Source organism: Gallinula chloropus (assembly GCF_964237585.1).
Source record: "Gallinula chloropus genome assembly, chromosome: 1".
NCBI lineage: Eukaryota > Metazoa > Chordata > Aves > Gruiformes > Rallidae > Gallinula > Gallinula chloropus.
In genome coordinates this window covers 121,562,073-121,571,335 of record NC_140085.1, presented here as the reverse complement: position 1 = coordinate 121,571,335, position 9,263 = coordinate 121,562,073, and positions in this window count along the sequence as shown.

Here is a 9,263-nt window from a genome sequence, read left to right as displayed (position 1 = left end):
ACCTTCTTGCAGGTTCTCTCTCCTCCCATGTATTGCGTAGCTGAAGCTGTAGAAATCCAGAACCGCATTTAGGGATTACTCGTGAGTGAAGCGCTGAGTACTGTGGGGATGGCCTGTGGCATCCAGAAGTCCAGCCTCACATTGTGAAGGCTTGCACTCAGTGCTTCACTGTCAGGCTTGTTCCTGGCTAAGGCTGTTGCAGAACAGTACAGGTATGGCAAGGGGTCATCAGGCAGCTAGACCTACAGGAGTGGGGTGAAGCAGCTCTAGGCTGGGCTTCGAGCTGTGTCCTCCAGACTGGGAAGCTGAAGGCTGGTGGAGTCCTTTAAAAGCCAAGGGGAGCTGTGGGTACAAAGTGAAAGCTGAAGGAGGAAGCAGGCCTGCTGTTTCTGGCAGAAGTGCTCAGGAAGGTTGTCTGGCTGGCTGGAGGAAGCAATGGAGGTACCACATCTGGTGGTACAAGCTCAAACTAGGTTACTGGGGAAATGGCAGGTGTGAGACACATGGGGGATGTCTGTGGTACTTTGGTAAGAAGACCTTGTTGCATGTTCCCACAGGTGGGAGTTTCTACTTGAGTTGTTCTTGGCACACTGGGCAGCAGCTTTGCCCATGATAAATAGGAAGAGAATTTGGTAGAGGAAACCAGGCCTAAACTGTAAGGTGAAGTGGAGGCTGTGAGGGTAAGTGGTGAAAATAATTACTGATGATTCTCTGTGAAGCTGAGTCAGGCAAGGCCTTCAAAGCAGACAGGGAGGTTCATGTGCAGGAAATGGTTGCATGTGCCAATAGTGGCAGAAGTTACAGTACAAAGGCTGTAGTAAAACCTACTCTCTTGCTGACAGTGAGATTATTGTGACCTGTGCAGATAAGCAGAGGTCCTGAAACAACATCTGTTTGGTTAGGGTGATACGGGGTGGGAGGGATTTAAATTAATGTCCTGTTGTAGACTTTCATAAAGGTTGAGAGAGCAGTGGGGTGGTTGGAGGGACTTGGGTTGACCTTTTATTAGGAGCAAGTGAAAAATCTGGGCAGTGACAGGAAGGTGACCTGCACAAGCAGGATATTGCTGAGGCTTTCACCCTGGCAGTCCAACCGAAGTTGCACTGTGCGCCTCGTTAAAGCTGTGTGTCTGTAGCTGCCTGAGTCTGTGACTCCTCATCGAGTGCAATGTTCACTGTTGCTCATACTGATCAATGTATTCATGCAAATAACCTGCAGTCGGTTACAGGCTACGCTGAATTGCTAACTGAAAGCGTTAGCTCTTCTCCTTTGGAGGGGGAAGCTAAGAAGCCAAAAAGGTTTCACTCCTACTTTGTTGTGATCTTGCCAGATCTGGAGCCAACAAGCCAACCTCATGGAGCAGTCACGACTGTGTTACTTTTGGGGGGAAGCAGATTGCCAAGGCTGTAGAGACGGCACAAGAGTCTTGTGTGGAACTGTTGTGGTTAACACTGTGTGTCAGAAAACACACTGGCACAGATTGTATCCACGGTTCCATCAGCCTCCTAGTTGGTTGGCTGCTTCATCGAACCATTTGCCTTGGACATGGTGTCGCTCATGTGTGGTGCTTGAGTAAGTGGTCTCTGGAAAGTGATCTGTGTAACTGGCCTGTCCACAGAAACACTGCTAACCAAGCTGCAGAAACTTGCTGCTGATGGGTAGCAAAGCAGGACTAGGGCTTTGCAGGGAGTAAACTGATAGAAACCGTTCAGCATTGTGTTGCTTAGATCTTCAGCACAGAAAACACAACAGTTGCTTCAAGGAGGGATAGGAGTACCAGATTATTTTTTTCTGTCACTAAGGAGTTTATCTAATCTTCAGTTGATGACTTGTTGGGAACAAAGCAGTAGTGGTAGATTTGGAGAGGGACAGAATGAAGGGTTAAGCAAAGACACGAAGCATCTGTTCCCAGCTGTGCTGCTGATCTGAGTTATCTGGGGCCAGTCACATCATCGCACTGTGAATTCTTTTTGTCTCTTGTCCATCCTGTCAGCGTAAGGAACTTCTCAAAGCAAGGGCTGCAGTGCTGTATCCTATTTCATCTGTCATCTCACCTGGGACTTTAGTTGCTACTTACAAACAGTAATTTGCAGGTAGATTCAGATTTAAAAAAAAATAAAAATCACTGCCCAGTAATAGCATGGGTTGCCTTAGCATATTCCTTAATTATTCAACTGTAATGAGACAGATAAATGAGATTTCTGATGGCATTTCTCAGATATTTTTGTTGGTCTTTCTAGTACAGCTTCTACTTTGCTTTTTTTATTTTTTTAATGCCCTTGTTTCTTCTTGCAGTTGAAACAAACATCGCTTCTCACAGTGTTTGAGATCACTTGATTGAAGCATTCCTCATAAAGGAAACAGACACTTAGGGCTATTTACACAGAAGGAATGGCCAGAAATTAATTGGAGCAGGAGTCATAATTGAAGCTGGTTATTAAACACCGCTTGTGTGCTGAGCTTAGAGATTAGATGCAGGTTCTGGGAAGTGTTCCCTGGAGAAAAACACTTGAAAGCTGAGGGCTGGCTTACGGAAACCATCCCTCATTGTTGATCTTTTCCAGCTCTCTCCTCTTCATCTGCGCATGGGGAAGGCACACTGGGGACTCCAGGGTGGAAAGGCTCTCTATGTATTTAATTAGGTTATTTAAGGGGTGTGGCTCTAAGGTGTATGATCGTGTACTTCAGAGATTGCCTGAGTTTTCCAACTCCACCAGCTGGTTCAAAGAAGGATATATACCCTCTCCCCACTCCTCCTTAAACGGCCAGGGAACATGATGATTACACTGCTGTCAAATCACAATGTACAGAACGGATCAGTTCCCACAGGCTCTCAAATGCTCGCCTCTTTTATGTGGGGACTCCCACCGCAGCCACGAGCGCTTCTGCATCGCTTCTCACGAGCGCGTCTCGGCGTGCCTTCAGAGAGAGGTCAGCCTTGGCAGGAAGCTGAGGCACGCAGCGGTCGAGAAAGGAGGCCAGCGGCCGAGTTAGAGCCCAGAAGCCCAAGTGCTCCCCTCTGAGGGAGTGACCCCGTGTTGCTCTTGCAGTGCAAACATCCGCTTCCTTTCACCCTGACCTGGGAACGGTCGGTGCGGGGAGCTCTGTCTTAGCATGGGAACTAACACTCAGGCTGCAGCCATTGTACTTGCCTTGGAAGTTTGTTGCTCTTTTAGCAGTAGCTCCCTGGGAATCAAAGTTTCCCATGCAAGCCAAGTCACAGGCCATCAGGGTTTTAGGAGGTGTTTTCTGCTACTGCTTGTCTGCTCTTCAGTTTAGCACCAGAGGTGATGCACACTTGTTTCCCTTGCTGTAAAACACGTGAGGTATTCCTAAAGGAGTTAATGGCAGCTTGGAAATGCATTTGACAGGAACCACTTGTGCCATGGAAGAATGTCTCAGTGAATGCTGCACCACAGGACAGTGTTCATGTAACCAGCAGGAAATAGAGTGTTGGACCCTGCAGCACACAGCTGGATCTTCTGGTGTGGGCTGTGCCGTGGGGTTATGAGTGCCTTAAGATGGAAGCATCAGGACACCTGGGTCCTTGATGTCACTTGAGCAAGTGTGCTCACAGAATATCTACTTGATAACCACACCACTGGTCCAGGGCTCTACCGACTCAGTGGAGACTCCATAGAATGTGCTACTTCTGATACCAGAATCTCACTCCCATGGAAGGAAAGGATCACATGTTTTGACCGATTCTAATAATACTCTAAAACCAACTTTCTCAAGCCCATGTGGACGTGCTGTAGGTGACACACACAGGTTCACCCCTACCTCAGGTTCAGTTCTTCAGCTGTAGGCATTGGATCAGAGGTGGAACTTGCAGCAGTGGAAATCTTTAAGAGCAGGTTAGGTGAAGACTTGTCAGGAACTACATGAATATCCTAGGTTGTGCTTGGGGGCAAGGAATGAGTTTCCACATGGATGGTTCAATGGAGATCCAGGTTTTGTTTGCGGTGCATAGTTTCCTCGTTACCCTGGCTGTTGAATGGTTTTCCTTCTGCAATCACCAGATGCTCTGTGACTAGAGATTGCTTCTGTGCTAGGTTTTGCCTCCATTGGTGTTAGGCAGGGTGTTAAATCGCCAGCCATGAAGTAAGGGACCATCAGCCCATTATTGCCACATGTCCCCATTGCTTAAAACCTTTTTTCTTCCATCTTCCCTGACCAACTCCTTTCACTGAGCCCCAAAGATCTGAAAGAGGTAGCCCACCCCTTTTTTTCCCAAGCTCTTCAGCCACCACCTGCAGCCTCTACTTGGTTTGGGTACTTTCAGAGATCCACCTGCTTTCTCAAAGGTCAGAAACTTCCTACTGTTGTTTCCCTTGGCCCAGGGGCCCATTTCTACTGTACAGCATTGTGCCTCAAGTAGACACTTTGTAGTCCGAAGGTCTCTTTTTAGTGCCATTCAGGGTGGCAAATCTGTGCCTCTGGATGAGGAGTTTGCAGGGCTGCCTGAGCTGCAGGAGGATGGCTGTTCCAGGTTTTTCTCAGCAGACATGTTTCTGTAGGTTATTTAAAGCCAGAGCAGTAGCTGGTAGAACTGTAAATGGATATGGCTGTCAAATTTGTGTGTGGTCTTCAAAGGTTGCTTTATGAGGTAATCAGTATCTGAATTCTTGTGGCTTCAGAAGATAGAGCTGTGTGTTGAGAAGGGTGCCATGACTGAATAACCTCCAAAATGAGGAAGAAGCCAGTTTATATTTGCATGCTGTGTTTACTTTTGTTTACTAGAGCATGCTGTGTTGTTAAAATTAATCTTGGATGGGATGATTTTTCCTTTTTTGTGGAATCTTTCAACTTTAAAAATTTTCCCTCCATATCAATACAGATCAAAGCAGTAGTGCCTTTGGGACATTAACTCTGGGTTGTCTGCTAACTTCAGGCTATTTGTTATACTGGTCCCTTTATTAAAAATTACATTAAAATGACTTTAGTTTCTAAATCCAATTCTTTTAAGTACAGGTTTTTTCAAGGATGCTGAATACAGACATTGTGACAATCCTGAACCACTTCTCCCAACGGCCCCACCTGGCAAATGTTTTTTTGAAGCATCAGCATTTTCTACCAGGCACAGAAGAGTTCTGTTGGAGAGCTCCTGACTGGCTTTCCTGACGTTTCATGCCTGCATGTGACGCTATTTCCTTCATTGCAGCACGACTCAGAGTTTGTCACCCCTTCAGCCTGCGGCGCTCTCGGTTCGGGGTTGTCGCGTGGGTGCCGCCTGACAACAAAATTCTGGGGGGCAAGCGGCGTTGCTCCAGTGGGCAGCAGGGACACCTGGGCCACCGGTGGTTTTGCCTTGTATTACTACATTGGCCTCTCTATACTATTTGATATGGTCATTTTACAAAGTTGGCACCAATTTACAGAAGTGCAGCCTCAGCAGCCTAGGTGTTCAGTGTATGGATCGTGGAATGCATCTGATTTATAGCCTCATCCTGCTCTCAGAATCGTCCTAGAGAAAATACCTATTGGATTTTTGAGAACAGAAGTCCATTTGTCTCCTTTTGTGTACCATACAGGGCTGATTTTGCTGAAACTTTCACTAGAGTTATATCATCTCGATAAATGCTCCTGCAAAGCATTTTTCCAAGCACAGAGGAGACAGTTGAGTCTCCTGATGTACTTTCCCTGCTGTTTTATTGAAAGTTTCCTGATGATGCTAAATGGGAAGAAAGTCAGTTCAGCAGCTCTCTCCTCTTCCAATTTGATACTCTTGATTTGATACTCCCATTGGGCAGCTGTGGGCAGCCCTTCCTTCTTGGGGCTTACTTGAAGGATGAATCTTTTCTAGACCTCGAGTGGTCATTAGTAGTGGTAGCAGCATTCCTACTTACTACCGGTCTGAGGCTTTTACTGGGTCTACTGCCAGTGGGGGAAACTGTCCTACTGACTGAAAAACAGGGCAACTAAGCCTTCCTGCAGTAAGCTGTAGCATAGGCTTTGCCCTCTGACGTCAACAGCCGAGTGGGAATGGGATCGAAGCTTTGGATCTTCCTGCTTTAAAGATATGGGAAGAGTGTAACAGGTGACAGTCTGCGTCCCGATCTTCAAGGCTGTGTGTGGTGGGGAGCTAGGCTGGGAACAGTGGAGACACTGGCTCTGGGGGAGCTGTGGCAGCTGTGTGCTTTGGCACAGGTGCAAACTGGCTGCTGACGCTCGCAGGCTGGCAGGAGGAAATGCTCCATCAGCTTTGTGGGTAGAGAAAATGCCCTGGATTAGTTAGTGCTGGCAAGAGCTGAAGTGAGAAAAATACTGTGAGACTGAAGCGATGGATGCGAGTCTTTCCCGGGCTTTCCATGCAGAACTTCACAGAGTCCCTCCTGCTACCTACCATATTTTTGCTTCAAACATCTTCATATATCACTGAATCAATCCTGTCTTGCTTTAGAAATGTCTTGGTTTCCTTTCCAGTAGAGGGGTTATTCAGCCATTTTAACTTGTGGGTGGCTGGTGCCACCCTTCGTTCCTCTTGTCCCTTGAATGTCAGATCTGTGTTCCCTCGCGCTGGGGGGCGACGCCTCCCACCCAGCTTGATTTAACTTTTGGTGCTGTTCTCAGGAACAGACCTGGGGCAGGTTGTGCTTTTCCCTTTCTCCCCATGGAAAATTCCCTCCATGTCACTGTTTTGCTGGCGTCACCGAGAGGTCCTTGGAGTGCTGGTGTGGAATAGCGCTGAGCACGGGACGGCAAGCAAAGCGGCAGCTGAAATGAAGGTGTTGATGGGCTTGATTTCTGTCGTACGTTGTGTCACCAGTGACTTTCAGAGCACATTTTCAAGTATGTTGGGCAGCTTGCCGGTTGGACAGTATTACAGTATTAATAAAGGAGCAGGCAGGCAGGAAAAACGTCCAGGTTCTTCCAGATGGAACTGGAAAAGAAAGGGAGTAAGGAAATAGTGATCTCAGTGCAGGAGAGAAGGCTTGCTATGCTTAGCGGGGTGACTGCTGATTGGCAAGAGCCATTGAAAGTGGAGTACATCAGTTTCAGAATGTTTCCATCCCATGTTACTTCAAGTTTCTGCAGTCCAACTGGGAGAGAATCATGTTTGCATTGTGAAGTGCCAGTAAGCCACCCTAGAGAGGAGCCAGGCTTTTCCCAGCTGACTTAATGTAAACCTGCTGTTTCTCAGGGGGAAACACTGAAAATCCCAGAAATCATGCTCAAGCCCCTTCCATATAATGAAAAATTAATTCAGTTTCTAACCCAGTATAGCCAACAGTGAAATTAATTTATGCTTCAAGTTCTAACATTAACCTTTAACGTAGTTCAGTGCTTCTTGATCTGAGAGCGCTTGGCGTCTCCTGACTGTGCTGTTTTGTGCTGTAACCCCCACTGCTCCGCAAGCCAATGTAGGAGTCCCAGGCCACAGGCAGTTCTTACTCTCTGGAACAGGCCTGCTAGTAAAGATACTTGCTGTAACCAGCCCATCGTCTTTCTAAAGGCAGAGTGTGTGTGTGGGAGGGTTGGGAAGCATTTACCTACCCTCTGCTTTAGGTGCTTGGCTCCTACGTGTGGTCCGTCCCTTGGGCAGCACCTGCTGCCCCTCACACAAAAGGTCCTCTGCAGAGCCACCCCTGCTGTGGCCAGGGCTGCAGACAGCCCTTGGATATTTCTGTTCAGCCCACTGCTGGGAGAGTTAAGTGTGTTTGATCTTGGTGACTTGCAGATGGGAGACTGCATGTGCTGCTAGTTTTGGAACACTCACAACCAGCATCTTTCCTTTTCCCTTCAGCTGGTGATAATTCACTTTGCCTGGGACAAGGGTTTTGCCTGTTCAGACCTAACCTTTCACTCCTCTGGTCCAGCTTTCGTGTTTTGGTGTGTAGCCGTGTGTCATGTGTCTCATGGCTGCTCATGTGTTCCTGTGTATTTTGATGGTCTGTGGCAAGTTCAGAGGAAATCTGAGGCCCCTGAGCACATGGGGTGTAAGGTGCACAGGTCCCAGGCGCCAGACTGCTTCCATCTGTTTCACCATTTCTTTATCTTGTTCCAGGTACTTTCATTTTAATGTGTACAGGACTTCTGCCTAAACTCTCTGTTGACTCTCTTTTTACATCTCGTCCCACGTCGTCAGCTGTGGGATTAATCTTCTTCCCCGTATTTATTTCCTTTATACAGGTGGGGTTGCCACCTCCATGGGTGTTGCAGTGTGGCAGTGCATGTGCCAGCCTGCTCTAGCAATGGACTCATGGGATAACTGGAAACCTGTGCAGGAACACAGGTCCCATCTGTGATCACTGAATCACAAGGTTGGAAAAGACCTTTGAGATCACTGAGTCCAACTTTACTTATTCTCAACTAAACCATATCCCTGAACACCTCATCTACCCGTCTTTTAAATACATCCAGGTTCAGTGACTCAACCGTCTCCTTGGGCAGCCTGTTCCAGTGCCTGAAAAGCCTTTTGGTGAAAAACTTTTTCCTAATGCCTAATCTGAACCTGCCCTGGGGCAGCTTGAGTCCATTCCCCCTCATCCTATCACCTGTCGCTTCAGCAAAGAGACCACCTCTCCACAACCTCCTGCCAGGCAATTGTAGGCGGTGATAAGGTCTCCCCTCAGCCTCCTCTTCTCCAGGCTAAAGAACCCCAGTTCCCTCAGCCACTCCTCAGAAGGTTTGTTCTCCAGCCCCTTCAGCAGCCTGGTTGCCCTGCTCTGGTGATGTCCCATAGCCTTTTGTTCTGTGTTTGTACAGCAGAGTAGCGTCTTATCTGAATTGCTGTGCAAATGCATAGGATTACTCATGAGAGCAGGGAGGATTAGCTCCGTAATTCTTATGGATTGATGTTAATGAGAGACCTTCTTGAGGACGATGCTTCATAGTGGTCTCTTAGGTCTGCTTTTCTTCTGATCTCCCCAGAAGTATCACCTGTGGGCTTTGAGAGGGTGGTTTGTGAACTGTAGTCAGATGTTACAGGCCTCATTTGATGAAATTCCTGTCTGGGGTGAATAAACAAGCGGGGTTGTATGTTTTGCTTGAGGAAATTCAGAGATTAGCTGAGTCTGTGTTTTAAACCTCTTCCATAAACAGACTCCAGCTGTGACAGTCCTGGGATTCTGTACCCTCTTGCTCCAAGCTGCAGTGCCAAAATAGAAACAGGCTTTTTCCTGGACGGGCTTTGTCCTGAGATGGCCTCTTGGTTTGTGAATGTGTTCTGACTTGGCAAAAACCCAGTTGTTTAAAATATTCAGTGTGACAGCTGTGAAACTCTGCATACTGTGGTCTGGTGACTGACCGGAGGAGCAACT